The sequence below is a fragment of the Mastigoproctus giganteus genome, chromosome 3, assembly GCF_048544385.1.
Source record: "Mastigoproctus giganteus isolate SK-2022 chromosome 3, ASM4854438v1, whole genome shotgun sequence".
NCBI classification, from domain to species: domain Eukaryota; kingdom Metazoa; phylum Arthropoda; class Arachnida; order Uropygi; family Thelyphonidae; genus Mastigoproctus; species Mastigoproctus giganteus.
Window position 1 is genome coordinate 200,298,543 of NC_143577.1, and position 13,889 is coordinate 200,312,431.

The window sequence follows — 13,889 nt, forward strand, 5'->3', positions numbered from 1 at the left end:
TAGTATAAGACAAAGGTGCAAATTGAGGATAGGGTAAGGATAAAAGTGTAGATAAAGGCGAAAATAGCGATAGATTGAGGACAGTAGGAACGTTCATATCACCCTCATATTGATTTTAATAGATCGTATAGATATTAGTTTCATAATTTCCCTATCCCTGTTTTTTGAACCTATAACCAAAATTTATAACCTGATGCTGGCTACTACTTATATTAATTTAATCATTTTTGCTCTACAGTTCCCTTCTTTCTAATTGACTTTGCAGTTCAGCCTATAATTTTATTTAATTCATTATATCAGATAGGATATTCACATTTTTTCTCACGCCTACAACTTCTGCTATCCTTCTCCTATTAGTTATGGTATTTTATGTAATTTATGCATCCACCTTAGCACTTCTTAACAGATTTATCAATTCTAATCTCTCTCTCTCTCTCTCTCTCTCTCTCTCTCTCTCTCTCTCTCTCTCTCTCTCTCTCTCTCTCTCTCTCTCAAGGCAGAATGCGCTGATCCCACAGGAACTAGTAGTTGTTGGTGACTCTATTGTCAGGGAAACAGGGAACATGCTTTGTAAAAAGGATAGGTGAAACAGGACCAGGGTATGTCTGCCAGGGGAAAAGGTTGATAACGTTGTAGAGCAGATATCATCTGTTAAGGGCACAAAAGGTGATATAGTTGTAATGTTGGCACTAATGATATTAAGAGTAGAAGATGGCAGAATTACTTAACAAGTACAGGTCACGGTTGAAAAAAAGCCGTGAATTAGAGTTGAATTTGAAAGTGTCTGCAATTCTGCCCAGACATAATAGGAGGGAGTATATGATGAGAGCCTTGTCGATCAATTCGGCTCTGGAAAGATTGTGCAAGGCTCATGAGGTAGAATTTTTTTCAGCCTGGTCTGTACTTGTTAACAGGAGAGACTGCTTCTACACGGATGGCATACACTTAAATAGAAAGGGTGCAAGAATATTTGCTGATGCTATTGAGGCAGTGTTGGGTGGGTCGGAAAACTGCTAGCTTGGGGTGGATACACGGACTAATAGAGTAACAGTAGCGACTGACAGAGGTGAAAGTAATTCTTGCACGGGTTCCATTGGAATGAGCAGCAGCCTGGAAAATAAGATGCAAGGAATTTCAGAGACTTCTGGGAGTCATTGTGGTACAAGTAAACACATGAGTTGTGTTAGGGTAGCTAAGAATAGGAACAGGTGCATGTATACTTGCATGTACACCAATGCTAGGAGTTTGGTAAATAAATTTGATGAATTTGAGGTATTGCTCAAAACATCAAAGGCAGATATTGTTGGAATATCAGAGATGTGGTGTCACACATATAAGGAATGCAGAACTGGAATTTGAGGAGTACAATGTGTACAGGAAGGATAGACAGGATAGGAAGGAAGGGAGGAGGGGTTATGCTATTAGTTAAGAAACACACAAAATCCGAGGAGGTGAAGCCAGTTGACATTGCTAGACAGTGCAGTGTCGAGTCAATTTGGTGTGACATAAGCATTGGGAGATCAAAATTGAGAGTAGGAGTGTGCTATAGGCCTAATGACTCTGATGAGTATAATAAGAAACTGTACAGGGAAATAGTGGGCCAGTAAATCAGAGAGTCTTATAATGGGGGATTTTAATTTCCCAGATATTGACTGGAATTTGTGGGTTGGTCACTCACACACTAGCAAGGCTTTTGTGAATTTATTGGATGATGTCAGCATATTCGGGAGGCAACTAGATGGAGTAATACTCTTGATTTGATTATCAGTAGTGATTCTTCATGCATTAAGAATCTGCAGATAAAGGAACCACTAGGTGGCAGTGATCACAGTGTGCTGAAGTGGGATTTACTTAAAGAGGTAACTACCATCAGGGGTAAAGGGAAGGGTTTTTGCTTTCGTAAAGGCGACTACAATGGTCTGAGACAGTATTTAAATTCCATACAGTGGGACCAACTGATGTTACCAACAGCAAATTCAAAATGGGAAGCATTTAATGAACTTATCTTGGAAGCTAGCAGGCTTTACATACCAACAACTAAGAAATATTGTTCACGGTTTAGGCCTAAATGGATATCAGATGAGCTAATGAGACATATGGCAGAGAAGAAAATTGCATGGGATACATATAAATTAATGGGTGACATGGAAGCCTATGATAGATATAAGCTGGTCTGTAATCAAGTCACAAAGGAGATTAGGCAGGCAAAGGCAGATTATGAGAAATCCTTGGGAAAGGATGCAAAGAAAAACAGAAAAGATTTCTTTACCTATGTAAACTCTAGAAGGAAAGCGATGAATCAGATTGGTCCACTGGATATTGATGGTTCAACTGTTGGTGATCCTGCTCAGGTGGCTAACAAACTGAGTATTTTGCATCTATATTCACCCATGAGGAGTTATTTAGGAAAGGGAATGCCAGAGGTGAAGTAAACTCTGGCAGTGAGCTAGATGATTTTGTAATAACTGAGAGGAAAGTTGAGGAGAAATTGTTGAGGATAAACATAAAAAAAGGCACCTGGGGTGACAAAGTAAGCAAACCCTTAGCCATAATTATGAGATCTTCTTTGGACTCAGGGGAGGTACCTGTAGACTGGAGATGTGCAATTGTGATCCAAATTCACAAAGTAGGATCAAAGGCTGACACGAGTAATTACTGACCTGTTAGTTTTCCTTCTGTTCCAGGGAAATTAACTGATTAAAGAAGCATTGCAGGATCATCTAGACAAGACTTCAGTTATAGCTTGGAACCAGCATGGATTTGTTAAGGGGAAGTCTTGCCTGACCAATTTGATTGGATACTATGATGCAGTCATAAAAGAACTGGATGCAGGGAATAACTTTGATATTATATATTTGGATCTTAGAAAGGCTTTTGATACTGTTGCACATGGAAGACTGCTGCACAAATTGGAGCAGTGTGGCATTGGAGGCAAATTGCTGCTATGGATAAAGGGATGGCTGAGGGGGAGAAGACAGTAGTAATCAATGGACATTGCTCATCGTGGATAATGTTATTAGTGGAGTCCCTCAGGGTTCAGTGTTGGGTCCATTGTTGTTTTCTGTATTTATAGATGATATTGATGATGGTAATGTCCAAGTTTGCAGATGATACGAAGGTTGGCAGGGTTGTTAAGGACACTACTGATGCTATGCTGCTGCAACAGGATCTGGAAAGGTTGAGCAGATGGGCTGAGAGGTGGCAAATGAAGTTTAACATTGACAAATGTAAAGTACTACATATAGGAAACAGCAACCCCAGAGCAAGGTATGAACTCTGTGGTACTACGCTGACAGTGGTAGAGAATGAAAAGGACCTCGGGGTAATTGTGCAGGCAGATATGAAGTTCTCTGAGCATTGCAGACGGGCTGCAAGAGTAGCTCATGGTGTTTTGTCAATGATATACAGGAATTTTTCTAGTAGGGATAAGAAGATGATTATTCCCTTGTATAAGGCAATTGCCAGGCCACACCTTGAGTACTGTATACAGGTCTGGAGGCCTCATTTCAAGAAGAATGTAGAGCTGCTGGAACGAGTACAGAGGACAACAAGATTAGTGAATGGAACAAAGGGTTGCTCTTACGAAGAAAGGCTTAAGTATTGCAAATTACAGTGTCTAGAGACTTGGCACCGGCGAGGTGATCTGATAGAGCTGTATAAAGCCTTGAATGGTTTGAGCATGCTCAATGCCGATGGGATTCTTGCTCTTGCTCAGAATCACCTGAAAGGGCATAAATTCAGATTGAGGAGAGAGATGTAGGATAGATGTGTGGAAGTTTGCTTTTAGCCAGTGGGTAGTTGGTTGGTGGAACAGACTTCCATCCCTTGTTGTGGAAGTTGATAGCTTAAGGCTCGGCTGGACAGGTATTTCGAATGAACGGAGGGGTGAAATGGAAGTGGTGTTTTTTTTTTTTTTTATTTTTGGATGATGCTGCATAAGCTTGCTTTCTTGCATCATATGCCTCTACTAGTGCAATGCTAATGCGCGCGCGCGCGCACACACACGCACACACAGCCGACCGGGCTAGCCAAGTGGGTAAAGTACCTGCCCGGCAACCCAAAGGTCGTGGGTTCGATTCCCGCCTCGGGCTTGGATCAGAGTACTGCAAAAACCTTGGGAGGTGCAATATGGCCACAGAAGCCGATGCGCCAACAACTACCAAAAAAAAAAAAAAAAAAAAAACGCACACACACACACACACACACACACACACACACACACACACACACACACACACACACACACACACACACACACACACACACATGGTGGAATTAATAAGTTAGATAAGTGCAAAGATGAAAGCATAATTTTTACAAAATGCCAAAAGCTAATAGGAAAAGGATAGCAGAAATAGGAGATATTGTTGGTGTGAAAAAGAAAGAAAAAAAAAAAAATGTGAATATCTTATACGTTGTAATGCATTAAGCAAAATTATTGGCTGAATTGAAAAGCCAATTAGAGAGGAGCAACCTGTAAAGTAAAAAAATTAAGTCAAAATGATTAAACTAATAAAAGGAATAGTAGCCAACATCAGATATTGGTGGGCAATAAGTCAAAAGGGGGTGCTAGAGCAAATATGCGATAAAATTTGATGTATTTTGTCACTTCACCTTTTTAATCTTTATGCCGAAGATATCATGCATGAAGCTTTGGAAGATTTAGAGACTGGCACCAAAATTGGAGGACTGAAAATAAACAACCTTCGTTATGCAGATGACATTGTGTTAATCAGCAATTCCAAGGATTATTTTAAAGAAACTCAGAGGAGAGTATGTGAAGCAAGTAAGAAAAAGGATTGTTTCTGAATGTGTGTAAAACTAAAATTTTGGTTTTTGGTAATGTCGGTTCCAGTAAAGTTAATTGGCAAAGATATCGAAGAAGTTGATGAATTTGATTAATAGCGTCAAGAATAAATAAAAATGGTGACTGCTCAAACAATGTAAAGAGATGACAGGCAACTGCTAAAACGTTGGTCACTGAACTGAAAATATTATAGAGAGAACAAGATTTGCCCCTAAAGATGAAACTGAGAATCATTGATTTGTTAAAATTTCCAGTTGCCACTTGTATTGTACACGTTGGCACTAATGGCATTAAGTGTAGGAGTTCTGCAGACTTACTTAATAAGTATTGGTCAATTTTGAAAAAGAAGTTGCAAGTTAGAGTTAAATTTGAAAGGGTCTGCAATTCTGCCCAGACACGATAGGAGGGAGTATATGATGAGAGCCTTGTCAATCAATTCAGCTCTGGAGAGATTGTGCAAGGCTTATGGGGTACAATTTTTCTCATTGTGGTCTCTGCTTGTTAACAGGAGAAATTGCTTCTACAGGGATGGGATACACTTAAATAAAAAGGGTGTAAGAATATTTGCTAATGCTATTGAGGCAATGTTAGGTGGTCGGAAACCTGCTAGCTTGTGGGATTCACAGACTGATAGATTAACAGTAGCCACAGGCAGAAGTGCAAGTTTCTTGCATTGCTTCTATTGCAGTGAGTAGCAGCCTGGAAAGCAAGTTGCTGGGGATTTCAGGAACTGCTGGGAGTCATCGTGGAACAAGTAAATACATGGGTTGTATTAAGTAACTGAGAGTAAGAACAGGTGCATGTATACTTGCGTGTACACCAATGCTAGGAGTATAGTAAATTAATTTGATGAATTTGAAGTGCTGGTCAAGACATCAAAAGCAGATATTCTTGGGATATCAGAGACGTGGTGTCACACAGATATAAGGAATGCAAAATTGGAATTTGGGGAGTACAATATGTGCAGAAAGGATAGCAGGATAGCAAGGGAAGTGGGGTTATTCTGTTAGTTAAGAAACATAAAATTTAAGGCAGTTCATCCAGTTGACATGTGTGACAGTGCAATTGAGTTAAGTCAGTTTGTGAAATAAGCACTGGGAAAGAAAAAATGAGGTGTATTAGCAGTAGTAGAGGCATTTGATGCAAGAAAGCAAGCTTATGCAGCATCAGCCAAAAAAAAATAAAGTAAAATAAATAAATAAAAAATAACCACTTCCACTTCACCCCTCTGTTCGTTCGAAATACCTGTCCAGCTGAGCCTTAAACTTATTTAGGCTATCAACTTCCACGACAAGGGATGGAAGTCTGTTCCACCTACCAACCACCCGCTGGCTAAAGGCAAATTTCTGCACATCTATCCTACATCTGTCTTTCTTCAATTTGAATTTATGCCCTCTCAGGTGATTATTCTGAGCAAGAGGAAGAATCCCATCAGCATTGAGCATGATAAAACCATTCAAGGCTTTGTACACCTCTATCAGATCACCTCACTGGTGCCTAGTCTCCAGACACTGTAATTTGCAAAACTTAAGCCTTTCTTCGTAAGAGCACCCCTTTGTTCCATTCAGTAATCTTGTTGCCCTTCTCTGTACTTGTTCCAGCAGCTCTACATCCTTCTTGAAATGAGGCCTCCAGGCCTGTATACAGTACTCTAGGTGTGGCCTGACCATTACCTTATACAAGGGAATAATCACCTCCTTATCCCTTCTAGAAAAATTCCTATATATCATTGACAATACACCATGAGCTACTCTTGCAGCCCGTCTGCACTGCTCAGAGAACTTCATATCTGCCTGCACAACCACCCCCAGGTCCCTTTCATTCTCTACCACTGTCAGTGTAGTACCACAGAGTTGTTACATTGCTCTGGGGTTGCTGTTTCCCATATGTAGTACTTTACATTTGTCAATGTTAAACTTCATTTGCCACCTCTCAGCCCATCTGCTCAACCTTTCCAGATCCTGTTGCAGCAGCGTAGTGTCCTTGACAACCCTGCCAACCTTCGTATCGTCTGCAAACTTGGACATTAAGCTTAATATACCATCATCAATGTCATTTATAAATACAGAAAACAATAAAGGACCCAATACTGAACCCTGAGGGACTCCATTAATAACATTAGTCCACGATTAGCAGTGTCCATTGATTACTAGTCTCTGTCTTCTCCCCCTCAACCACCCCTTTATCCATAGCAGCAATTTGCCTCCAATGCCACACTGCTCCAATTTGTGCAGCAGTCTTCCATGTGCAACAGTATCAAAAGCCTTTATAAGATCCAAGTATATAATATCAAAGTTATTCCCTGCAACCAGTTCTTTTGTGACTGCATCATAGTATCCAATCAAATTGGTCAGGCAAGACTTCCCCTTAACAAAACCATGCTGTGTCCGAGCTATAACTGAAATCTTGTCTAGATGATCCTGCAGTGCTTCTTTAACCAGTGCCTCCATTAATTTTCCGGGAACAGAAGTTAAACTCACAGGTCTATAATTACTTGTGTCAACCTTTGATCCTCCCTTGTGAATTGAGGTTACATTGGCACATCTCCAGTCCATGGGTACCTCCCCTGAGTCCAAGGAAGCTCTCATAATTATGGCTAAGGGTTTGCTTACTTCCTTTGCTGCCTCATTTAATATAACTGGATAGATCCCATCCACCCCAGGTGCCTTTCTTGTGTTTATCTTCAACAATTTCTCCTCCACTTTACTCTCAGTTATTACAAGATTCTCTAGCTTACTGCTAGAGGTGAATACACCTCTGGCATTCCCCTCACTGAATAACTCCTCATGTGTGAATGTCGATGCAAAATATTCATTTAGTTTGTTAGCCACCTGAGCAGGGTCATCAACAGTTGACCCATCGATATCAAGTGGACCAATCTGATTCATCCCCTTCCTTCTGGAGTTTACATAAGTAAAGAACTCTTTGCTGTTTTTCTTCGCATCCCTTGCCAAGGATCTCTCGTAATCTGCCTTTGCCTGCCTAACCTTCTTTGTAACTTGGTTACAGATCAACTTGTATCTATCATAGGCTTCTGTGTCACGTGTTAATTTGTATGTATCCCATGCATTTTTCTTCTCTGCCATATGCCTCATTAGTTCATCTGACATCCATTTAGGCCTAAACCTTGAACAATATTTCTTAGTTGGTATGTAAAGCCTAGTAGCTTCCAAGATAAGTTCTTTGAATGCTTCCCATTTTGAATTTGCTGTTGGTAACATCATCAGTTGATCCCACTGTATAGAATTTAAATACTGTCTCAGTCCATCGTAGTCGCCTTTACGAAAGCAATACCCCTTCCCTTTACCCCTAATGGTAGTTACCTCTTTGAGTAACTCCCACTTGAGAACACTGTGATCACTGCCACCTAGTGGTTCATTTATCTGCAGATTCTTAATGCAGGAAGAATCACTACTGATAATCAAATCAAGAGTATTACTCCCTCTAGTTGCCTCCTGAACATGCTGATGTAGAAAACAATCATCCAATAAATCCACAAAAGCCTTGCTAGTGTGTGAGTGACCAGCCCCGAATTTCCAGTCAATATCTGGGAAATTAAAATCCCCCATTATAAGACTCTCTGATTTACTGGCCCACTCTATTTCTCTGTACAGTTTCTTATTATACTCATCAGAGTCATTAGGCCTATAGCACACTCCTACTCTCAATTTTGATCTCCCAATGCTTATGTCACACCAAACTGACTCGACACTGCACTGTCCAGCGATGTCGACTGGCTTCACTTCCTTGGATTTTATTTGTTTCTTAACTAATAGTATAACCCCTCCTCCCTTCCTATCCTGTCTATCCTTTCTGTAGACATTGTACTCCCCAAATTCCAGTTCTGCATTCCTGATATCTGTGTGACATCACGTCTCTGAAATCCCAACAATATCTGCCTTTGATGTTTTGAGCAATACCTCAAATTCATCAAATTTATTTACTAAACTCCTAGCATTGGTGTACACGCAAGTATACATGCACCTGCTGTTCCTCTTAGCCACCCTAACACGACCCATGTGTTCACGTGTACCCCCATGATTCCCAGCAGTCTCTGAAATATCCTGCATCTTATTTTCCAGGCTGCTGCTCATTCCAATAGAAGCAGTGCAAGAATCACTTTCTCCTCTGCCAGTGGCTACTGTTAATCTATTAGTCCTTGTATCCCCCCAATCTAGCAGTTTTCCGACCCACCTAACACTGCCTCGATAGCATCAGTAAACATTCTTGCACCCTTTCTATTTAAGTGTATCCTATCCCTGTAGAAGCAGTCTCTCCTGTTAACAAGTACAGACCAGGCTGAAATAAATTCTACCCCTTGAGCCCTGCACAATCTTTCCAGTGCCGAATTGATCGACAGGGCTCTCATCATATACTCCCTCCTATCGTGTCTGGGCAGAATTGCAGACACTTTCAAATTCAACCCTAATTCACGGCTTTTTTTCATCAGTGACCTGTACTTGTTAAGTAATTCCGCCGGTCTCCTACTCTTAATATCATTAGTGCCAACATGTACAACTATATCACCTTTTGTGCCTTAAAAGATGATATCCACTCTACAACGTCATCAACCTTTGCCCCTGGCAGACATACCCTGGTCCTGCTCCACCTATCCTTTTTACAAAGCATGTTTCCCGTTTCCCTGACAATAGTCACCAACAACTACTAGTTCCTTTGAGACCAGCGCATTCTGCCTTGGGGGCTGCTGCTGTGTTCTGCAATGACCAAGTGCAAGCTCTGGCATTGGTGTGGGCAGCTGAGAGCTTGATGCGCCCCTCACTTGTAATCCTTCGATGGCATCCACCCTGTCCTTCAAGCTCTCATATAGGCCCATAACAACGCTGAGTTGTCGCCTGATTTCCTTACACTCCTTGCATCACGCACATACAAAGACATCCCCCATGGCAGTATCATGTCCCATACCTGACTTCTCCGCAAACATCAAGCAAATAGTGCATCTTAAAAGGCTGTGATTCAGAGGGTAACTGTCCCCCTCAGTTCTCCCCTGAGCCACAGCATTCCCATTAGCTTGAGCCTTTTGCTTTGCTGCTCTGGTTTGAGTCATGATTTCGATTTACTTTCAATAAAATGAAAGTTATTTGGTGGTGACGGGCTCGAATCCCGGTCTAATCAAGAAGCGTGTGCTGCTCCTTCCCACCTGGCTAAGGAGGCGCTGGAGGTTAGGCAATTTCAGTACAAAATTAAATCCTAAACTTGTATCCCAACACAGTTATAACGCTATTTATGTTTCAGTAACGAGTGTTATCTACGAAATATTTATGTTTCAGTAACGAGTGTTATCTACGAAATATTTATGTTTCAGTAACGAGTGTTATCTACGAAATCTCTTTATAACTTCCGTATCAAGTTATGTATTAATTATTTATTTTTACTAATTATTTATGTTACGTAACCTAAGTGGTTATATGTATAGTTAAAAGTACAATTTAATTGCCAATGAAGTTCGACAAGATTAATAGATTTTACTGATTAATTTTCCCGTAACAATGGCGGCTATTTACGAACGGTAAACATGTGGATTTGATACCCTTTCCGATACTAAGTAATACCTACAAAACCTCTATCTAACTTACTTTAAACTTAAGTACCGTAAATAGGAATATAAAGCTACTCTAGAAAATAAGTTAATATGTCAATTTAAACTAATAAAGCAGAAAATAAATCAGAAAAAACTTCTCTGTTCCAGGAGCGGCAGAAAGGCACGTCAATTATAGGACAAATGACTCTGATGAGTATAATGAACAAATATACAGAGAAATGGAGTGGGCCACTAAATCAGAATGTCTTATTATGAGTGCTTTTAACCTCAGATATTGACTGGAACTTGTGGGTTAATCACTGACTCACTAGCAAGACTTTTGTGGATTTACTGGATGATTGTTTTCTACAGCAGCATATTCAAGAGGCAACAGAGAGAGTAATACTCTTGATCTGATTATCAGCAAATTTACAGGTAAAGGAACCACTAGGTGGCAATGATCACAGTGTACTGATGTGGGATTTACTTAAAGATGTAATTACTATCAGGGGTAAAGAGAAGGGTTTTTGCTTTTGTAAAGGTGACTACTGTAGTCTCAGATTTTTTAAAATTCTATACAGTGGTACCAACTGATGACATTACCAATGGTGAATTCTAAATGAGAAGCCTTCAGGGATTTAATCTTGGAGACTACTAGGCTTTCCATACTAACTAAAAAATACTGTTCAAGGTTTAGGCCCAAATGGATGTCAGATGAACTAATGACTCATGGCAGAAAAGAAAAATGCATGGGATGCATATAAATTATCAGGCGACAGAAGCCTATGGTGTGTGTGTGTGTGTGTGTGTGTGTGTGTGTGTGTGTGTGTGTGTGTGTGTGTGTGTGTGTGTGTGTGTGTGTGTGTGTGTGTGTGTGTGTATAACCCAGTCTCTAATTAAGTCACAAAGGAGGTTAGGCTGTTGTTGGTATTTGGTTTTTAGGAGCATTAGCAACTAAGGCCATATTGCTCCGGGATATGCGGTGGTCATTCCCTGAACTTTCCGAACCCTCCGTATTTGGTGGTGACGGGCTCGAACCCCGGTCTAATCAAGAAGCGTGTGCTGCTCCTTCCCACCTGGCTAAGGAGGCGCTGGAGGTTAGGCAAGTGAAGGCAGATTACTGGAAATCTTTGGCAAAGGATGCAAAGAAAAATAGCAAAGACTTCAGCAGGCTCATCAAAAGAAGTCTTTGATGAGCCTGCTGAGATAGCTGACAAACTGAATGAGTATTTTGCATCTACATTCACAAACGAGGAAGTCTGTAGGGAAATGGAGAACAGAAGCTTATTAAACTTTAACAGGGAGCTGAATGATTTTGTAATGAAACTGACAGCGAAACAGAGGAGAAATTGATGAAGGTAAACATAAAGGCATGGCATCTATTCAGTTATAATGAAGGAAGTAAGCAATCCTTTAGCCATAATTAGAGAGTCCAATGAGAGCATCATTGGACTCTGGGGAGGTCCCTATGGACTGGAGATGTGCAAATGTATCTTCAGTTGACAAAAGGTGACATGCGTAATTACAGACCTGTTAGTTTAACTTCTGTTCCGGGAAAAATAATGGAGTCTGGGTTCAGTGCTGGTTAAAGAAACATTGCGGGATCATCTATACAAAACTGCAGTAATAATTCAGATACAACATGGGTTTGTTAAGGGGAAGTCTTGTCTCACCAATTTGATTGGATACTATGATGCGGTCACAAAGGAACTGGATGGGAAAAAATAATTTTGATATTTTATATACTTGGATTTTAGGAAAGCTTCTGATTCTGTTGCGGATAAAAGGCAACTGTACTAATCGGAGCAGTATGGCATTAAGAGCAAGTTGATACAATTGATAAAAGGATGGTTGAGTTGGAGACAAAGGATAAAAAGTTGCGGATAAAAGGCAACTGTACTAATCGGAGCAGTATGGCATTAAGTGCAAGTTGATACAATTGATAAAAGGATGGTTGAGTTGGAGACAAAGAGTGGTATCAATGGACACTGCTATTCGTGGACTAATGTTGTTAGTGGAGACCCACAGGGTTCAGTGTTGGGCCCATTGTCGTTTTGTATATTTATCAATGATATTGATGAAGGTATATCAGGCTTAATGTTGTAGGTTGCAGATGATACCAAGGTTGGTAGGGTTGTTAATGATGGTAATTACAGTATGCTACTGCAACAGGATCTATAAAAGATGGGCTGTGAAGTGGCAACTGAAGTTTAACATTCACAAATGCAAAGTGCTGCATATGGTAGCAGTAATCCCAGAGAAATGTACCAACTGTGTGGTAGTACACCCAGGGTAGTGGAGAATGAAAAAAAAACCTGCTTGTAGTTGTTCAGTCAGATATGAAGTTTTTTGAGTAGTGCAGACAGGCTGCCAGAGCAGGTAATGGGGTCTTGTCATTGATATACTACAGGAATTTTGCTAACAGGGATAAGGAGGTGATTATCCCCCTTATATAAGGCAGTGGTCGGGCCATACCTTGAGTGCTGCATACAGGTCTGGAGAACTCATTTTAGGAAGGATATAGAGTTGTTATAATGAGTACAGAGAAGGGCAACAAGACTGGTGCAGGGAACAAAGGGATTCTCATATGAAGGAAGACTTAAGTTCTGAAAATTGCAGAATGTGGAGACTAGGCACCTGCGAGGTGATCTGATTGAGGTGTATAAGGCCTTGAATGGTTTGAGGGATCAGTATTGATTGGGATTCTTCCTCTTGCTCAGATTACAAACCTGAAGGGGCATAAACTCAAACTGAGGAAATTTGCCTTTAGCCAGAGTAGTTGATTGCTGGAACAAACTTCCATCTGTTGCTATGGAAGATGATAGCTGTAATAAATTCAAGGAAGAAGTAGACAAACTTTTGGAGTGAATGGATGGATGAAATGGGATTTTTTTTTTTTTTTTTTGTGCCTGATCATGTGTAAGTTGCTTTCTTATGTCATATGCTTGTGGTAATTCTAAAGACACCCTTAACACATTAAGAATTTTGAAAGATTTGATTTGAAATCAGCCAAAAATCTTTCACATTCTCTCTCTCTCTCTCTCTCTCTCTCTCTCTCTCTCTCTCTCTCTCTCTCTCTCTCTGATGGGGGGATAGGTTGTTTTGTTGTACTTAAGGCTCTGCCTGTACATACTTCTTTTTTTGTTCTTATTCTATTGCTTTATGCTCAATGATAAAAAGTTTTTAGTTGTCTCTTTTTGTAATATTGGTATATCTAAAAATTGGCTATCCAAAAACCAGACTTGTATTTGAAAGAAAGCAGGGAATGAACGGGGAGGGGGAGATTAAAATTTGTGTTGCTGTCATATTATTTTCTTGCTAATGTAATACAGGGAAAAAATACTTTTAATGATTTTTGTTATAAAGTACAGTAGACCTGTATCATTATTACAGCCAGAAAATTTCAGAAGTATTTAAATAAATATGGTACAAACTTTCAAATCCAACAACCTACTAGCCAGATCATTTTGGAATGAACCTTATTGATATTTGTATCACTTTGTCTGGCATAGCTAATACTGTACTGTAAATATAAAATGAAGT

At 40.1% G+C, this 13,889-nt stretch overlaps 1 protein-coding gene across 5 annotated transcripts in view; it reads left to right on the forward strand.

The window, feature by feature from the left end:
- The window catches only part of LOC150088570 (uncharacterized), a 453,076-nt gene that overhangs the window by 133,973 nt on the left and 305,214 nt on the right, over nucleotides 1-13,889 (forward strand). The window lies entirely within an intron of this gene.